This window comes from Thalassophryne amazonica, chromosome 6 (genome assembly GCF_902500255.1).
Source record: "Thalassophryne amazonica chromosome 6, fThaAma1.1, whole genome shotgun sequence".
Lineage (NCBI taxonomy): Eukaryota > Metazoa > Chordata > Actinopteri > Batrachoidiformes > Batrachoididae > Thalassophryne > Thalassophryne amazonica.
The window spans coordinates 589,958-609,755 of record NC_047108.1 but is presented as its reverse complement, the minus strand read 5'-3'; the positions used below and the strand labels follow the sequence as shown (position 1 = coordinate 609,755).

Genomic DNA, 19,798 nt, shown 5'->3' with positions numbered 1-19,798 from the left:
CCTTGCAGCAGCGGCAGAAAATTCCAGGTGTTCTAGTGCTAAAGTTAGCTGTTAATTTCAGTGTCAGTAAAATGCAGATCAACAACATTCATACAAACGTTGAAGATGCACTGCAAGAAGAAACTCTTTCATCATGTCCTTATGGTAATGGATAACGTTTTCAAGGCATCAGCTGTTGCCAGGCAGATTAAAGATTTTATGTACTTAATAGTTTTGTGAACTGATCTTGTTTTGATTTTACATCATTTTCTGACATTAAAAATACAATTTTTGTGCTGTGATGTTTTGAAGTTAGATTGAGTGGAAGATACGGTTTGTCTCTGACTGTAGTCAAGAAATCTGTGATGTTTGTCTCCATACTTCATGCTTATAGCAGTATGTTATGGGGTACTGTACACATGCTGGATTTTGTCTCCCCCTCAACAAAGGCCACCCCTCTGATGTGCCCACTTTTAGTCTGCAGTGCAGGTGGTCTTAATAGAGGGGGACCACTGTACATGTCTTCATTGTCAACTGACTTTCAGTCTCAACTTTTCTCCATCCTCACCTCTTGAAATGCATGGATGTAAGGCAGTGTGTTCATCTGAGCCCAGTCTTTCAGTCGTCCACGTCTTCTGGCTGCCAATTAACTGTCACTTGAGATACAACAACAACAAAAAACATTCATTGGCATAGGTGATCACACAGTTAGACTTATAAATCATAACTAGCATGTTTCCTGTGGGGATCCACAGGCTTTAGTTTGGGTCATGTTTATAAAATAGGTAGGTGACATTTTTCAAGGGTGGTAATAAATTAAGCAAAGCTTGTATAATGAGTTGGAATGGCGCGTAAGTACAGAATGTTTTTTGTGTACAGCTATGAACCTGAGAGCTGTGTTGTCTGGAGCCTTTGTGCTCCTGGTAGGGTCTCCCATGGCAAATTGGTCTCTGGTGATGGGCCAGATTAACAATGGTTCACAATGACACCATGACAAAACCAGACAGAGGAAATGTGACCCAGCTGGGTGAAGAGATAAGCAGAGCTGTCAGCTGATCACCATCTGGTAGTGAGTTGAATGAGAGGGTGGGGGAGGACTTTGGACAGACTTGGGAAGGCCACTGTCTGACAGATCTTCAACTCACACCTTCGGTAAAGTCTACTCCAGGGTGCTGAAAAGGAGGGTTTGGCCATTCGTCAAACCTCTTACAACGCGGTCCTGTCCTGGTCGTGGAACAACCGACCACCTGTTCACTCTCACAAGGATCGTGGAGGGTGCCTGAGAGTATGCGCATCCAATCTACTTGTGTTTTATGGATTTGGAGAAGGCGTATGATTGGGTACTCTGGGAGATACTGTGAGAGGTGCCGTGGGCGTATGGAGTGAGGGGGTCCCTTCTCAGGGCCATCCAATCTCTGACCTCACAAAGCGAGAGCTGGGTTAGGGTGCTCGGCAGTAAGTTGCACTGCTTTCTGGTGGGGTTTGGCCTCTGCCAGCTCTACACCTTGCTCTACACCGTGCACCCACGAAATCAGCTCTCTACTAACCATAATCATCATTTTTCTTTCAACATTGTGCCCCTGCTGGAAGTGCTTGTTTATTACAGTGCTCCCAGCACAGAAGCACCCAGAGAGCGGCCATAAGGCCAGCTTTCTATCAATTACAACGCTCCGGTCAGGCGGAGGTCTTGAAAAATAAAGTCATACTAACTTATGGTTTTGTCAAAATACTGATAGAATAACTCCATTAATGTCAGTTCTGTCATTTGTACAAAGTTAAAATATAACATATATCTTTTAATGTTGAATAAGGCACTAATTCTGAGGTTTTGTAACAAACACAGACCGCAAAGCATTCTGGGTAAAAGTGCCTCTGCTAAACACTGATTGGTTCAGTCATTCATTATGTAAACCAACACGTTAATGTGACGTGTGTCGTGTGTTGGTTTAAAGATAAATGTGCTTTTGTAAAATGTTCCATTTTATTTGTAAAAACAGGCATTTTTACGGAGCCCTGGAAGTGTCATCGCAAAATGTTTTGCATGTGGAGAGAATGTGTGCATGTTTTATTAATGCACACGTTTGATGATGTGTGCATGTTTTAAAACTTTTATGATGTAAAACGTGCACTCAATATTCGTAAGTAAGTAAGTAAATTTATTTATATAGTGCCTTTCACAGACATAAGTCACAAAGCACTTTACAGGTTAAAATGCAATAATAAATAATGAAAACAGATAAAACAAAGGACAAGGTTAACAATTGTTCAGTTCTGAAAAGCCTTATCTTGACACATAAATGTTGGCTTTACACTGTGCGTGTTTTGGCCATTTTTCAGATGATTTTTCATTCGTGCGAGAATTCTTTGGACCGAGTTTCAGGTTAATCGCGCGTCCTGCATTGTGTAGTGGAGTAACAAGCTTTAACATCTCACCACTACCTCCTGCTGCTAAAAGCTACAAGAATCCAACCGCAGAGCTGTCTTGTAATGTTTTTTTTTGTTGTTGTTTTGTTTTTAAACTTAATTTGTAGAAAAAAAAGCCAAAAAGTTGATTTGACCACCATCTGATATAACCGGGTTAAAATAAATAGAACACTGCCATCTACTGGTATCCAGACGCTTAGTACTTCTTGGGGCGAATACTGCCATGAACACTACTGGCCAGTAGATGGCAGTAGTGGCCTTGAAAACTTGCCAAACAAAATTCCAGATAATCCGTGTCTGCTAGATTTAACTTTTAAGATGCGTGGAATTTAACAAACACAAATACACTACATCTATAAACCCAGAGAATATATTTACGAGAGTTTTAGGCACTAGAGTTTAATGCTGTTGTCCGTGGAGCCTGAACAGAGTGTCTGAAATGCATTTGTCCTGTCGTGAACGTCTGAGATTACCCTATGCTACCGATAATGCATTGCTGCCTGGCACAGCATGTGCTCACAAAACCTTAAAAATTAGCAAATTATTTTCACTTTATAAAGCTTCAGACATGACAGTAATTTTAAATAACTTGTCCAACTTGCCTCTGGATGACTTGGTGATATTGCGATTATATCAGTATGGTGTTAAAGGAAATTATTTTTTTTTGGTCTCCAGTTCTCCTTTGCTTACAGAGGATAGAACAACATACCTATTAGGAAACTTTCAACAGGTAGGTCTCAACTGCTTTAATAGTTTTAAAAATGTTTTTCACTGTTCAGCTTAGTTTACTACGTTATCGGTCTAAAAGTTATCGGACGGCAATTCATCGGAAGATAATTAGTCCGATGATGGTTTTTAAATTTATCTAAAAAGATAATCTGATAATGAAAACATTATCTTCGATAATTATATGTTATCGGATTATCGGAAGTGTGCCCACCACTGGAAATGGATGCCTGCAACACATTTCAAAAAAGTTGGGATGGGGTAACAAGACTGAGAAAGTTGATGAATTGGAAACAGGTGAGTGTCATGATTGGGTATAAAAGGAGCATCTCCAAAAGGCTCAGCCGTTCACAAGCAAAGATGGGGTGAGGATAACCACTTTGTGAACATCTGCGTGAAAAAAATAGTCCAACACTTTAAGAACAATGTTTCTCAATGTTCAGTTGCAAGGAATTTAGGGATTCCATCATCTACAGTCCTTAATAAAATCAGAAGATTCAGAGAATCTGGAGAACTTTCTACACATAAGCATCAAGGCCAAAAAACAACATTGAATGCCCGTGACCTTCGATCCCTCAGGTGACACTGCATTAAAAACCGACATTTTGTAAAGGCCCTACCGCGTGGGCTGAGGAACACTTCAGAAAACCATTGTCAGTTAACACAGTTCGTCACTACATCTACAAGTGCAAGTTAAAACTCTACCATGCAAAGTGAAAGCCATACATCAACAACATCTAGAAACGCCGCCGCCTTCTCTGGGCCTGAGCTCATTTGAAATGGACAGACGCAAAGTGGAAAAGTGTGCTATAGTCTGATGAGTCCACCTTTCAAATTGTTTTTGGAAATCATGGACGTCGTGTCCTCCAGACAAAAGAGGAAAAAGACCATCCAGATTGTTACCAGGGCAAAGTTCAAAAGCCAGCATCTGTGATGGTATGGGGGTGTATTAGTGCCCATGGCATGGGCAACTTACACATCTGTGATGGCACCATCAATGCTGAAATGTACTTCCAGGTTTTGGAGCAACACATGCTGCCATCCAAGCAGCGTCTTTTTCAGGAACATCCCTGCTTATTTCAGCAAGACAATGCCAAGCCACATTCTGCATGTGTTACAACAGCGTATCTTCGTAGTAAAAGAGTGCGAGTACTAGACTGGCCTGCCTGCAGTCCAGATCTGTCACCCATTGAAAATGTGTGGCACATTATGAAGCGCAAAATACGACAACAGAGACCCCGGACTGTTGAACAACTGAAGTCGTACATCAAGCAAGAATGGGAAAGAATTCCACCTACAAAGCTTCAACAATTAGTGTCCTCAGCTCCCAAACACTTATTGAGTGTTGTTAGAAGGAAAGGTGATGTAACACAGTGGTAAACATACCACTGTCCCAGCTTTCATCCCGGACGCTTCACACTCGGCTGCAAACCACCCCAGTGCACGCTGAAGGTCCTGATTTGACGAAGCCAACAGAACCACATCGTCCGCAAACAGCAGAGACGAGATTCTGTGGTTCCCAAACCAGACCCCCTCTACACCCTGGCTGCGCCTAGAAATTCTATCCATAAAGATAATGAACAGAACCGGTGACAAAGGGCAGCCCTGGCGTGCGCCAACGTGCACTGGAAACAGGTTTGACTTACTACCGGCAATGCGAACCAAGCTCCTGCTGCGGTCGTACAGGGACCGGATAGCCCTTAGCAAAGGACCCTGGACCCCGTACTCCCGGAGCACCCCCCACAGGGTGCCCAGAGGGACACGGTCGAACGCCTTCTCCAGATCCACAAAGCACATGTGGACTGGTTGGGCGAACTCCCATGAACCCTCAAGCACCCGATGGAGTGTGTAGAACTGGTCCAGTGTGCCGAGACCAGGACGAAAACCACACTGCTCCTCCTGAATCCGAGGTTCGACTATCAGTCAAATTCTCCTCTCCAGTACTCTGGAATAGACCTTACCGGGGAGGCTGAGGAGTGTGGTCCCCCTGTAGTTGGAACACACCCTCCGGTCCCCCTTCTTAAACAGAGGGACCACCACCCCGGTCTGCCAATCCAGAGGCACTGTCCCCGACTGCCACGCGATGTTGCAGAGGCGTGTCAGCCAAGACAGTCCGACAACATCCAGAGACTTACGGTACTCAGGACAGATTTCATCCACCCCAGGAGCCTTGCCACCGAGGTGCTTTCTAACCACCTCGGTGACTTCGGCCTGGGTAATGGATGAGTCTGCCTCTGAGTCCCCAGTCTCTGCTCCTCAATTTTGAGGATCTGAGTCCTGAGTGCTGGTGGAGAGCTGCTCCTGCCTCCTGAGGCGTCGGCTGGTTTGCCAGAATTTCTCCGAGGCCGACCGATAGTCCTCCTCCATGGTCTCCCTGAACTCCTCCCATACCAGAGTTTTTGCCTCTGTGACCACACGGGTTGCGGCACACTTGGCCTGCCGGTACCTGTCAGCTGCCTCCTGGGTCCCACCTACCAACAAGGACAAGTAGGACTCCTTCTTCAGCTTGATGGCATTCCTTACTTCCAGCGTCCACCACCGGGTTCGGGGATTGCCACTGCGACATGCACCAGAGACCTTGTGACCACAGCTACGAGCGGCCGCATCGGCAATGGAGGTGGAGAACATGGTCCACTCGGACTCCATGTCTCCAACCTCCCCCGGGATCTGGGAGAAGCTCTCCCGGAGATGGGAGTTGAAGACCTCACTGACAGAGGGTTCCGCCAGTCGTTCCCAGCAGACCCTCAAAATACGTTTGGGCTTGCCAGTTCTGACCGGCTTCCTCCCCTCCCAGCAGGTCCAACTCACCACCAGGTGGTGATCGGTCGACAGCTGAGCCCCTTTCTTCACTCAAGTGTCCAAGACACATGGCCGAAGGTCAGATGATAGAACTGCAAAGTTGATCATCAACCTCCGGCTCAGGGTGTCCTGGTGCCACGTGCACTTATGGACACCCTTGTCCTCGAACATGGTGTTTGTGATGGACAAACTGTGACTAGCACAGAAGTCCAACAACTGAACACCACTCGGGTTCAGATCGGGGAGGCCATGCTTCCTGATCACCCCCCTCCAGGTCTCACTGTCGCCGCCCACGTGGGCATTGAAATCCCCCAGGAGAACATTGGAGTCCCCAGTCAGAGTGCTATCTAGTACCCCTCCCAGGGACTCCAAGAAGGTCGGATACTCTGCACTGCCGCTCAGCCCATAGGCCAAGACAACAGTGAGAGACCTGTCCCCAACCTGAAGGCGTAGGGAGGCGACCCTCTCGTTCACCGGAGTGAACTCCAACACATGGCGACTGAGCTGGGGAGCAATAAGCAATGCAACCCCAGCTCTCCGCCTCTCCCCGTGGGTAACGCCAGAAAAGTGGAGCGTCCACCCCCTCTCCATGAGTTGGGTATCAGAGCCCAAGCTGTGTGTGGAGGTGAGCCCGACTATCTGTAGTCGGTATCTCTCAACCTCCCGCACAAGCTCACGCTCCCCCCCCCCCCCCCCCCCCCCCAACGAGGTGACATTCCACGTCCCAACAGCCAGGGGCTGTGAGCGTGGACCGGGCTGCCGGGCCACCCGCCCTTGACCGCCACCCAATCCTCTCTGCACCTGACCCCCATGACCCCCTCTGCAGGTGGTGAACCCACAGGAGGGCAGGCCCACGTCGCTCTTTTGGGCTGAGTCTGGCCGGGCCCCATGGGCTAAGGCCCGACCACCAGGTGCTCACACGCGAGCCCCAACCCCAGGCCTGGCTCCAGGGTGGGGCCCCGGCTCCGCCATACCGGGCGACGTCTCGTCCTTGGTTTTTTACTGGTCATGGGAGCTTCTGCACTGCCCTTAGTCTGACCCGTCACCTAGGACATGTTTGCCTTGGGAGACCCTACAAGGGGCACAAAGCCCCCGGCAACATAGCTCCTAGGATCATCCGGGTACGCAAACTCCCCCACCACGATAAGGTGGCAGCTAGAGTGGGAGATTTGATTTTTAAATGGACTTTCTTGTGCCATTCATGTATTTTTAACTTATTTACAATTATATACTTTTATTCATGGCTGAGTGGATCCTTTTCATTTGATTGGTGCTTTGTACAGGTGCTGGTCATATAATTAGAATATCATGAAAAAATTGATTTATTTCAGTAATTCCATTCAAAAAGTGAAACTTGTATATTATATTCATTCTTTACACACAGACTGATATATTTCAAATGTTTATTTCTGTTAATGTTGATGATTATAACTGACAACTAATGAAAATCCCAAATTCAGTGTCTCAGAAAATTAAAATATTACTTAAGAACAATCCAAAAAAGTATTTTTAGAAATGTTGGCCAACTGAAAAGAAGCCAATTAAGAACAGGGATACCATGGTCCTTAAACCAGGTACTGGTAGCTTTGGCACTGTGTGCAGGTGCTAAGTCCTGTTGGATCAAAATCTCCATAAAGTTGGTCAGCAGCAGGAAGCATGAAGTGCTCTACAACTTCCTGCTAGACGGCCACATTGACCTTGGACCTCAGACAACACAGTGGACCAACACCAGCAGATGACATGTCACCTAAACCATCACTGACTGTGGAAACTTTACACTGGACCTCAAGCAATGTGGATTCTGTGCCTCTCCTCTCTTCCTCCAGACTCTGGGACCTTGATTTCCAAAGGAAATGCAAAATGTACTTTGATCAAAGAACATAACTTTGGAGCACTCAGCAGCAGTCCAGACTCCTTTTTGTCTTTAGACCAGACAAGACGTCAAGTCAGCAGTCTGCCCCATGATTGTGTCGCCCACAGAACCAGACTGAGAGACCAGTTAAAGGCCTTTCCAGGTGTTTGGAGTTAATTAGCTGATTAGAGTCTGACACCAGGTGTCTTCAATATTCAACCTTTTCACAAGATTCTCATTTTCTGAGATACTGAATTTGTGCTTTTCATTAGTTGTGAGTTATAATCTTCAAAATTAAAAGAAACATTTGAAATATATCAGTCTGTGTGTAATGAATGTATACGTTATACAAATGTCACTTTTTGAATGGAATTACTGAAATAAATCAACTTTTTCATGATATTCTAATTATATGACCAGCACCTGTATGTCATGTGACATGGATTATTCATTCCATTTATGTTGCAGTTCATTTAGCATGTAAATTTGGTTCCATACATTTTGTACCATTGCCCGCTGCAACCGCTGCCCACACAAGTGGGGGTGGCATTTAGCTTAACATGGCCAAGTTTGTTTTGCTGAGGGACGACGATTTGAAGGAGCTAATTGACGGTGCTAATTCTTGTAACACAAAAAACAAATCCACCACTCTGTAAGCTGTCTGGAGGCATGAAGAAGGTGAAGTTCGAATGAAAAGCTGAGACTGAGAACAGTTTACTCCTATTGAAGGTTGTGTTGGACTGTTGACATCAAAGCACCAGTGATAAACACCAAAATGTAAGTCCCTTTTCTGCTGTTTAGAAATTTATAAAATATGAAATGACAAGGATCTATTTCAAAGGTTCAAAAAGGTTCAAAAGGTTTATTGTCATATGTACAGTAAGAAACGTATTTCCCTGTGCAATGAAATTCTCTTCTTTGCTGCTCTCACCGGGTGTCTATAATAATAGTCAAAATAGGCATTAAAAAAAAGCATAAAAAAAAAAAGCGTTAAAAGCATTAAGCATTAAAAAGTAAAGTAACAATAAAGGTGCAGTTACAGTATGAAGTGAAATGAAATAATGTGCAAATAGCAAGATTCAAGTATTAACAGTTAACAGTAAAGTAACAGTAAGGTGCAGTAACAGTGTGAAGTGACCCCAGGGGGTCTGCTCAGTCCTTAGCAGCATTCAGCAGTCTGATGGCAGTGGGGTAGAAAGAGTTTTTGAAGCGGGTGGTTTTGCATTTCACACTCCTGAACCTCCGTCCTGAAGGCAGCAGTGTGAACAGTCCGTATTGGGGATGTGTAGGGTCTTTTATGATGGCGGCAGCTCTATTGTGGACTCTCCGATGGTAGATGCTCTGCAGAGATGGTAGTGACGTCCTCGTGATCTTTGATGTGGTCTTCACTACTTTCTGCAGGCGTTTGCAGTCATTCACCATTGAGCTGCCATACCACGCAGTAATCGAGGTGGTGAGAATGGACTCAATGATGCAGCTGTAGAAGTTGCTGAGAATCTTGGGTGACATGCCAAATTTCCTCAGCCTTCTCAGGATGTACAGCCGCTGCTGAGCCTTCTTTACCACCTGTGTGGTGTTAAGTGTCCAAGTGAGGTCACTACTGATGTGGACCCCCAGATATTTAAAGCTGCTCACTCTCTCCACCTTGCGGCCTTGGATAGACAGTGGCTGATGAGGTTCCCTCTCCTTCCTCATGTCCACTATCATGTCCTTGGTTTTATCTGTGTTCAGGGTGAGGTTGTTGACTCCACACCATGTCACCAGGCCTTCCACCTCCCTCCTGTAAGCTGCTTCGTCTCCACCGGTGATGCGTCCAATCACAGCAGTGTCGTCAGCAAACTTTATGATGGTGTTGTTGGGGTGAGAGGCGGCACAGTCGTAGGTGAAGAGGGTGTAGAGAATAGGGCTGAGGATGCAGCCCTGCGGGGTACCGATGTTGGTGGTGATGCTGGCTGAGGTCCTATTCCCAATCTTGACAGACTGTGGTCTGCCAGTCAGAAAGTCCAGAAGCCAGTCACAGAGGGTGGGGTGGAGTCCAAGAGCAGACAATTTGTAGGTGAGTTTGTGAGGGATGACCATGTTGAAAGCAGAGCTGTAGTCAATGAATTTTCGCCATTATATAAAACAAATAATGTTATAATTATATAAAACAAATAATGAATAATGAATGTTTTTTCATTCTTTCAGTTGAACACATATTCCCTTCAGTGAAAGATGGAGTGTTCCATCTTTTTACTGCTCCTCCATCTGCTGGTAATCCACTTGTTCCTGCCTCTTGCCGCCGTTTGGTCACCACCTCGACAGCGGGGGAATTTGCTGCCGCCTTCATGGAGTCGGTTTTATGCCATGAATGGACTGGTTTCTCCTTTATTCCAAGAAAACATCCTCTTTTCTTTCCACTCCACATGTGCAGTAATTCTGGACTCTGTTGCACTGATGTGCTGCAAATCCAGTAAATCAAAATCTGACCCCTGGTTAAATGCCATGACCCGTGTCTTCAGTAAATGCTTCAGACAGGTGGAGTGAAGGTGGAAAAAGGACAAACTACAGGTGTCTCTGGGTATTCTGAGGGACAGTCTGACTATCAGAAAGCCGTGAAGGAGGCAAAAGCACAATATCTGTCTTGTATTATTTCTGGCAGTTGTCATTGTCCCCAGTTGTTGTTTCAGACTATAAATCCGGTTGTAAACCTGTGTACCTCTGTTTTGATGGATACTGTAACCACAACCTGTGAGCAGTTTCTTCAGTTTTTCATTGACAGTGTCATCAGTCAGACAGAATGCTGATCATAAATGTAATGTTGAGTTGTCTGTTACTCGTGTATAGTCTGCTCGTGTTCGAGTAGTTTGAGCCCATTTCTCTTTCGTCCCTCAGTGAAGTAGTGAAACAATTGAAACTACAAGTTGTCCTTTGGATATTGTTCCAGTTAAGATGCTGAAGGAGGTTTTTAGTACTGTTGTGGTGGGTCTCAGAACTTTTATTAACATGTCTTACACATAGTGCAAATTTGGTTGAATTGCACACAAACACCTCATGCACCTGTTGCTACAATTATTTGCGCACACCAGCAGCTGAAAGACAGCGTGTGTGCTGTGTGAGCCCATCGAACCCTCTCGCGGCAGATGTCGGCCAGATTCCAGCTGACACGCATGAACATCTAACATCGTTCGTTTGGCACTTAGAAAATGTGTGGCCATTTGTACTGTCATCTCAAAAACAGTCATCAGTCAATCACTGTTGAGCTGGATGTGAAATTTGTGTAAGTGCCCCACAACTGTGGAGTGTCCAAGTGCACATGTGGCGTGCCAGAGTTTTGCGCTGAACGAACAGGGGCGTGGCAGCTGTTGACAACTTTGGTTCTGGACATCAGATCTGCAAAACACGCATTGTGTTTTTCAGGCACGCACATGTGTATACTTGCTGTCCTAAAATAGAACCCAAATGATCCACAGAACCACACCGCTCCCATACAAAAAACAAGCTTTATTTAACAAAATGTAACGTTTCGGGCAAACTGCCTTCCGTCACATCTATTTTTGGTACAGTTTTTCTTGATCCAGCACGCCTTTTATGTGTTTTGGATGTGCGTGTCTTCGCGGCATCATATGCTTGCTGTCCTCACATCGAAATACATAAAAACATATATCGCTTCTGCGACGGCCTGGAGAGCGCGCACATTGACAGGCTGTTCAGTTGGACTGGACCGCCAGTTAACCAGTTTTAGCGATTTTATATATATATATATATATATATATATATATATATATTAAAAAAAATTATATTATATTATTAGCTATTCACATACTAAAACTACAGCTGGCAAAGTTTTTAATTACAAACAAAAAAATTTAGACTTTGAATTAGGAACTACAAACATTAACTGCAACTGCCACTCATCAAATTTCAAATACGAGCCAACAGGACATGTAATACCAGTAATCTTGGAATAATGGAGAACAGGAAGCTTAGAAAATTGCTTAGTAAAGGACCATCATTTAGAGAACAAAATAATATAATATTAACTGGGACACTAACCTCATAATGATTAAAAAAGCCATTACGGATTATAAAAATCATTGGGCTAAAAAAGAAAAAGTAGATACTAGAACATTGGATGAATGGGAAGGCAGAGTATTACAAACAGTTCAAATTAAGATAGACAGACTTAGGAAAAAAGGAAAAGTCCAAAAAATGTATCTACTGTCAGACAAGGTTTGCCTAGAATATGTAAATAACTTTCAAAGACATTTTGTTTTAGTACCAGCAGTTAAAGCCAGCAACAATATCCTAATAGTTTGTTAAAAAAAAACAAACATATTACTTACATCTAGTTTTAAAGGAACTTAGCACTAGTGATGGGACTAGCCCACAAACATATATGTCTTATAATAGTCACACAGAAGATATTGTAACAAAACACCAAGAATTTATGACTAAATATAACATTACTGCCGATATGAAACAATTACCATCCTTCTACTGGCTTCCAAAAATGCACAACAATCCGATAGGTAGTAGATTTATAGCAGCCTCTAGTGTATGTACAACTAAACCATTATCCCAGCTGCTAACCTCTCGCCTTACATTAGTTACTAAACATTTCAAACAATACTGCGATGGTATAGCTTGGGACACTGGAGTTAACTGGTTTTTGATTATTGATAATGCCACAGAGGTTTTAAATAAACTAAACAAGTTAAACAAAACTAAAGTAGCTACACATTTTGATAATTTAGATTTTTCCACCTTATATACGAACATCCGACATGACCAACTTATATATAGTATCAGTGAACTAGTCAGGGAAGCTTTTAGGATTAGAGGCTCTAAATATATTGTTATTAGAAAGACGGCACTACATACTAAATATATTATTAGAAAGACAGCACTACATACTGGTCTAACACAACATCGACACGTTATTGTAATGTAACTGAAGAAAACATGACTGAGCATATAGAATTCCTTGTAGACAATATTTATACAGAGGTTGGCAACAGAATTTTCAAACAATAGGGATACCTATGGGAACAGATTGAGCTCCACTTTTAGCTTACCTTTTCCTTTTTTATTCTGAATACAAATTTATGAAAGATACGAGGTGTGTTAGAAAAGTATCTGACCTTTTTATTTTTTCAAAAACCTGATGGATTTGAATCACGTGTGCTTGCATGAGCCAACCTTGAACCTTTGTGCGCATGCGTGATTTTTTTCACACCTGTCGATTGCGTCATTTGCTTGTAAGCAGCCTTTGTGTGAGGATGGGTGGAGTCTCTTGTCGGATTTTCATTTCAAGGAAAATGGCGGAATGACTGGAGCAGCGCGACTGCATCAAATTTTGCCAGAAATTGGGCGACAGCCAGGTGGAAACCATTCAGATTATTCAGACGGCTTTCGGTGACGATCCTATGGGCATCACACAGATTAAGGAGCGGTACAACCGGTTTAAAGACGTCTGCATAACGGTGGATCGGCATCAACATGCTGAAACGACCAGATCATTTCCAAAGTGAACGCTGTGGTGATGTGGGACCGTCGTGTGACTATCCGAGAAATTGCGGAAGAGGTGGACATCAGCACTTTTTCGGCACATTCCATTGTGACAGAAGATTGGCCATGAAAAGAGTGGTGGCGAAATTTGTGCCGAAGGCTTCGGCACGAAGCTGCTGACGGCAGAGCAAAAGCACCTCCGTGTTGAAGCCTCACAGGACATGCTGTGACATGCCCAGCTCTTCCACAATTTCTCGGATAGTCACACGACTGAAAAGCCATCAAAAGCCGTCTGAATCTTCCGAATGGTGGAAGAGCTGGGCATCATTTTTAAAAAAGCAACAATCTTTTTGAAAATCAGTTCCCCTGTGGTTTGTCCTCTCAGTAGACCCTCTTTTGAAACAGTCTCTGCTGAAAAACTGCTCATACAAACAGTTGTGCTCTGTCAAAGTTCTCAGTTGACTCATCCACAGCAGCGACATGAATTCAGCTTTCTTCAACTGAGTTAAGAAGAGTCTCAAATGTCTGTGGCTACAACATCCACTTCTCTTGCAGCCGTCGTATCTGACAGCGGGATTGACTTGCTGTTTTAGCTTGTCGTCCGCTACCCCCTCCTCGATGGCACCTTGCATGCATTCTTTCACTGTTTCGGAGTCAGTGAACGGCCTTTTCGTTTTAGCAAGAATACATGCAAAGTGCATGGATGGTGGCGTCGTCTTCTGTTGCAGAGTGCAGTTAAGGGAAATAAAATAGCAGGGCTTTGCTTGTAGTTCAGAGTAAGTCCTTTTCTGTTTATTTCTTGTGCATCACAACCTGGTGGGTATTCGTTGTCAAAACAGGAGTGAGTTGTAATGGAGTGCCCTCCGCATGTTGTACTTTCTATTCACTTAGCAACAGTCATAGCACAGCAGGCACATAGGGTTTCCTTCGCCATTTGCTATATGTACATATTTATCAGTTCAGTCATTTATATACGAGGTCTGTGAGAAAAGTATCCGACCTTTTTATTTTATGCAAAAAATATATGGATTTGATTCATACACTCAACAAAAATATAAATGCAACACTTTTGGTTTTGCTCCCATTTTGTATGAGATGAACTCAAAGATCTAAAACTTTTTCCACATACACAATATCACCATTTCCCTCAAATATTGTTCACAAACCAGTCTAAATCTGTGATAGTGAGCACTTCTCCTTTGCTGAGATAATCCATCCCACCTCACAGGTGTGCCATATAAAGATGCTGATTAGACACCATGATTAGTGCACAGGTGTGCCTTAGACTGCCCACAATAAACGGCCACTCTGAAAGGTGCAGTTTTGTTTTATTGGGGGGGATACCAGTCAGTATCTGGTGTGACCACCATTTGCCTCATGCAGTGCAACACATCTCCTTCACATAGAGCTGATCAGGTTGTCAATTGTGGCCTGTGGAATGTTGGTCCACTCCTCTTCAATGGCTGTGCGAAGTTGCTGGATATTGGCAGGAACTGGTACACGCTGTCATATACGCCGGTCCAGAGCATCCCAAACATGCTCAATGGGTGACATGTCCGATGAGTATGCCGGCCATGCAAGAACTGGGACATTTTCAGCTTCCAAGAATTGTGTACAGATCCTTGCAACATGGGGCCGTGCATTATCCTGCTGCAACATGAGGTGATGTTCTTGGATGTATGGCACAACAATGGGCCTCAGGATCTCGTCACGGTATCTCTGTGCATTCAAAATGCCATCAATAAAATGCACCTGTGTTCTTCGTCCATAACAGACGCCTGCCCATACCATAACCCCACCACCACCATGGGCCACTCGATCCACAACATTGACATCAGAAAACCGCTCACCCACACGACGCCACACACGCTGTCTGCCATCTGCCCTGAACAGTGTGAACCGGAACACCTCTCCAACGTGCCAAATGCCAGCGAATGTGAGCATTTACCCACTCAAGTCGGTTACGACGACGAACTGGAGTCAGGTCGAGACCCCGATGAGGACGACGAGCATGCAGATGAGCTTCCCTGAGACGGTTTCTGACAGTTTGTGCAGAAATTCTTTGGTTATGCAAACCGATTGTTTCAGCAGCTGTCCGAGTGGCTGGTCTCAGACGATCTTGGAGGTGAACATGCTGGATGTGGAGGTCCTGGGCTGGTGTGGTTACACGTGGTCTGCAGTTGTGAGGCTGGTTGGATGTACTGCCAAATTCTCTGAAACGCCTTTGGAGACAGCTTATGGTAGAGAAATGAACATTCAATACACGAGGAACAGCTCTGGTTGACATTCCTGCTGTCAGCATGCCAATTGCACGCTCCCTCAAATCTTGCAACATCTGTGGCATTGTGCTGTGTGATAAAACTGCACCTTTCAGAGTGGCCTTTTATTGTGGGCAGTCTAAGGCACACCTGTGCACTAATCATGGTGTCTAATCAGCATCTTGATATGGCACACCTGTGAGGTGGGATGGATTATCTCAGCAAAGGAGAAGTGCTCACTATCACAGATTTAGACTGGTTTGTGAACAATATTTGAGGGAAATGGTGATATTGTGTATGTGGAAAAAGTTTTAGATCTTTGAGTTCATCTCATACAAAATGGGAGCAAAACCAAAAGTGTTGCATTTATATTTTTGTTGAGTGTATGTTTTTACATTAGCCAAGCTTGAACCTTCGTGCGCATGCGTGAGTTTTTCACGCCTGTCGGTTGCGTCATTCGCCTGTGGGCAGGCTTTGAGTGAGCACTGCTCCACCCCTCTCGTTGTTTTTTCATTGCGAGGAAATGGCGGAATGATTTGGGCTTTGTTCCATCAGAATTTTTTCAGAAACTGTTAGAGACTGGCAGCTGGAAACCATTTGGAAAATTCACATGGCTTTCGATGAAAATTTTATGGGCTTCACAGAGATTAAGGAGTGTTACTACCGCTTTAAGGACGGCCCACAATGGCGCACGGCGCGCCGCGCTCCGAGCCACGATCGACAGGCAGAAATGACCATTTAATTTCTAAACGGATGGCTGTATGGATCCGGGACCATCGTGTGCAATTTCTCTGGTTATCACAAGAGCTGGACATCAGCCATTTTTCAGCAGATTTCACTTTTAACAAGAGATTTTGTCATGGAAAGCCGCGCGCAGGCTTCACGCGTCATGACGGAGCCGCTGATGGAGCGAGACAAAGAACACCTCCGTTTTGGAGTGTCAGAGGACAAGTTGGGACATGCCCAGCTCTCCACAATTTCTCTTATACTCACTCGACTGGTAAGCACTGAAAGCTGAGATAGGCATGTCCCAACTTGTCCTCTGACACTCCAAAATGGAGGTGTTCTTTGTCTCGCTCCATCAGCGGCTCCATCATAACGTGTGAAGCCTCCGCGCGGCTTTCCATGACAAAATCTCTTGTTAAAAGTGAAATCTGCTGAAAAATGGCTGATGTCCAGCTCTTGTGATAACCAGAGAAATTGCACACGACGGTCCCGGATCCACACAGCCCTCCGTTTAGAAATTAAATGGTGGTTTCTGCCTGTCGATCGCGACTCGGAGCGCAGCGTGCCGTGCGCCATTGTGGGCCGTCCTTAAAGCTGTAGTAACACTCCTTAATCTCTGTAAAGCCCATAAAATTTTCACAGAAAGCCATGTGAATTTTCTGAATGGTTTCCAGCTGCCTGTCTCTAACAGTTTTCTGAAAAAATTCTGATGGAAAAAAAGCCCAAATCATTCCGCCATTTCCTCGCAATGAAAAAATGACGAGAGGGGTGGACCAGTGCTCACTCAAAGCCTGCCCACAGGCGAATGACGCAACCGACAGGCGTGAAAAAACTCACGCATGCGCACGAAGGTTCACGCTTGACTACGTAAAAACATATGAATCAAATCCATATATTTTTTGCATTAAATAAAAAGGTCGGATACTTTTCTCACAGACCTCGTAAGTCTTCTGTTGTCGCTGTCAACTTTAACACCGCCTTTCCTTCGGTTGCACTGTGCTCTCTTCTTCTTTTGAGTTTATTGGCAGTTCGTAAACCAACACACTGCATTACTGCCACCAACTGCTCGGGTGCACCCCATGCTCTCACGACGTGGGTCTGTTTTGAAACAGTGCTGACGTGCCGTAAGAGACACAACATGCCGCAGTGCGCCACACAGTGTTGTAAAATGTTGAAAATTGACATATGCACTTTGTAGCAGCTTTTGATCATATACGTATTTATGATTATTTATGGGTAGATGGGCTGCAGGCCGGTCCAAATTGATTATAGGGCCAGTTCTGGCCCACGGGCCACTATTTGAATCACCCATGTCTATATCATTGCTTTTGTCTTTAGTACAATTTCTTCCAAAAATACATCTGGAATATTACTTTGTCTGACAACAATATGCATTCTGCATGCAGGTCCAAACCAGATGCCTCCAAGCCCAGAGAAGTTGGTGCCACTTCTGAACAAGGTTCACACAAGGCTTCTTTTAGGCACAGTGAAGGTTTAGGTGGCATTTATGGAATGAAATTCCCCCCAGATTTGTTGGAACATTTAATGATGTTCACTGCAGAGGAAAAAATATGGAAATCCTTTCCAAACTTTATTTGAAGGACATTGTTTTTAAACATTTCAGTCTTTTTATTTGGCTTTTTTTAGTCACTAGAGATCCTCTGCTCATCTTTTCTTCTCAAGAACTCGGCCTTTCCTGGGTGCTGCTTTTGTACCAAATCATCACTTGTTGACCTCATTTGTTTGAAATAACATTTTATTTATATAATCACTTATTTTTTACCTTGTTACACAATCAAAATTGCCTGGCTTCCAACTTTTTCTTCATTTTGGGAATGTGTTGCAGGCCTGTAATGCAAGAATGGATGTATATTAACAAATGAAATGAAGTTGATTACACACACAACATGAAAGATCTTGTTTTCTGTATCATCCCAGCGTGTGTGTGTGTGTGTGTGTGTGTGTGTGTGTGTGTGTGTGTGTGTGTCAGAGAGAGAGAGTAAGAACAAATTTTAAATTTGAATATTTGGAAAAAGTTCCAAATTTCTTCAGTTATTTCAAAGAGAGAAAATGTATATATTCTAGACTAACTGCCTATCTGAAAATAAGATCTATCTGTTTGCTTAGTGTATCATAAAAAGCAGTGGTGGGCAAAGTTCCACTAACCGCTAATTATCGAAGCTAAAGTTTTCATTATCGCATTAGCTTTTCAGATAACTTTGAAAAACCATCATCGGACCAATTATCTTCTGATAAGTTTTGGTCCAATAATTTTTAGACCGCTAACATATTTGTGGAGGCGTGGTGAACAAAGCTTTATAGTTACAAACATTTATTAAGTTTAAAATACTTATCTGTTAAATATTTTACAGTAGATGTGCAGTTCTATCCTCTGCAGGCAAAGGAGAACTGGTCAGAAAAAAGAATAAAGCTCATTTCTTTTGACCCCATACTGATACACTGGCAATATCACCCAGGTCATCCAAAGGCATACAGTTTTAACTTGTGGTTAAAATTTTAACCAAACTAATTTCAGACAAGTTATTTAAATTAACATCACGTCTGAAGTTTTATAAACTGAAAATATCAGATATACATTTTAGTTTTAAAATAATGCACTAATTTTGAAGGTTTTAGTGTGGACATGCAGTGTCCAGTGCATAATGGGTAATGTCAGTACATTCACTGCTGTGCTATGACTGAGCATGCCATAGGTATTAAAGGCACTGCGCTGCAGTGGCTCGAATCATATTTATCTAATAGATTACAATTTGTTCATGTAAATGGGGAATCTTCTTCACAGACTAAGGTTAATTATGGAGTTCCACAAGGTTCTGTGCTAGGACCAATTTTATTCACTTTATACATGCTTCCCTTAGGCAGTATTATTAGAAAGAATTACGCAGATGATACCCAGCTTTATCTATCCATGAAGCCAGAGGACACACACCAATTAGCTAAACTGCAGGATTGTCTTACAGACATAAAGACATGGATGACCTCTAATTTCCTGCTTTAAACTCAGATAAAACTGAAGTTATTGTACTTGGCCCCACAAATCTTAGAAACATGGTGTCTAACCAGATCCTTACTCTGGATGGCATTACCCTGACCTCTAGTAATACTGTGAGAAATCTTGGAGTCATTTTGATCAGGATATGTCATTCAAAGCGCATATTAAACAAATATGTAGGACTGCTTTTTTGCATTTGCACAATATCTCTAAAATTAGAAAGGTCTTGTCTCAGAGTGATGCTGAAAAACTAATTCATGCATTTATTTCCTCTAGGCTGGACTATTGTAATTCATTATTATCAGGTTGTCCTAAAAGTTCCCTGAAAAGCCTTCAGTTAATTCAAAATTAATTCCCTCTCCTGTGGAACCAGCTCCCAATTCAGATCAGGGAGACAGACACCCTCTCTACTTTTAAGATTAAGCTTAAAACTTTCCTTTTTGCTAAAGCTTATAGTTAGGGCTGGATCAGGTGACCCTGAACCATCCCTTAGTTATGCTGCTATAGACTTAGACTGCTGGGGGGTTCCCA

The 19,798-nt window shown here is 43.6% G+C and overlaps 1 protein-coding gene and 1 long non-coding RNA gene across 2 annotated transcripts in view; both read left to right on the top strand.

Annotated features, from left to right (window-relative positions):
• LOC117513126 (1-phosphatidylinositol 4,5-bisphosphate phosphodiesterase eta-2-like) overlaps positions 1–19,798 on the top strand; it is a 667,318-nt gene that overhangs the window by 433,393 nt on the left and 214,127 nt on the right. The window lies entirely within an intron of this gene.
• Positions 387–18,301, top strand: LOC117511754. The gene is made up of 3 exons (XR_004561071.1): positions 387–499; positions 8,924–8,935; positions 18,291–18,301. It is a non-coding gene; the product is annotated as an uncharacterized LOC117511754 (long non-coding RNA).